The sequence below is a fragment of the Haliaeetus leucocephalus genome, unplaced genomic scaffold (genome assembly GCF_000737465.1).
Source record: "Haliaeetus leucocephalus isolate CR32 unplaced genomic scaffold, Haliaeetus_leucocephalus-4.0 Scaffold702, whole genome shotgun sequence".
Lineage (NCBI taxonomy): Eukaryota > Metazoa > Chordata > Aves > Accipitriformes > Accipitridae > Haliaeetus > Haliaeetus leucocephalus.
Genome location: NW_010973138.1, coordinates 1,493,537 through 1,493,765, shown reverse-complemented (window position 1 = coordinate 1,493,765; position 229 = coordinate 1,493,537). Strand labels below are relative to the sequence as shown.

At 69.4% G+C, this 229-nt stretch overlaps 1 protein-coding gene across 6 annotated transcripts in view; it reads left to right on the top strand.

The window, feature by feature from the left end:
- The first annotated feature begins 65 nt into the window (after positions 1–65).
- Positions 66–229, top strand: part of PKNOX1 (PBX/knotted 1 homeobox 1) — a 42,699-nt gene continuing 42,535 nt past the window's right edge. For all 6 annotated transcript variants that reach the window (XM_010580274.1, XM_010580273.1, XM_010580269.1 and 3 more), the window contains exon 1: positions 66–179. The gene's annotated coding sequence lies outside the window, so the exon portion shown is untranslated. The remainder of the gene's footprint in view (positions 180–229) is intronic.

Here is a 229-nt window from a genome sequence, read left to right as displayed (position 1 = left end):
CGGCGCGCGCCCCGCCCCCCGCGGTGAATATTGATGAGGCGTGATACGCGGCGTGGTGTCGTCTCGGGCGGCGCGGCCGGCGATTGGCCGGGTGCGTGTGTGCGCGGTGACGCGTGTCGCGGCGGTGCGGGTCCCGATTGCTGCAGCCGCTTGTCAGTGTGACGAAGATTGGCACCCAGGTAAGCGCTGTCACTCAAACCCGCTCCCAGCCAGCCAGCCAGCCATCCAT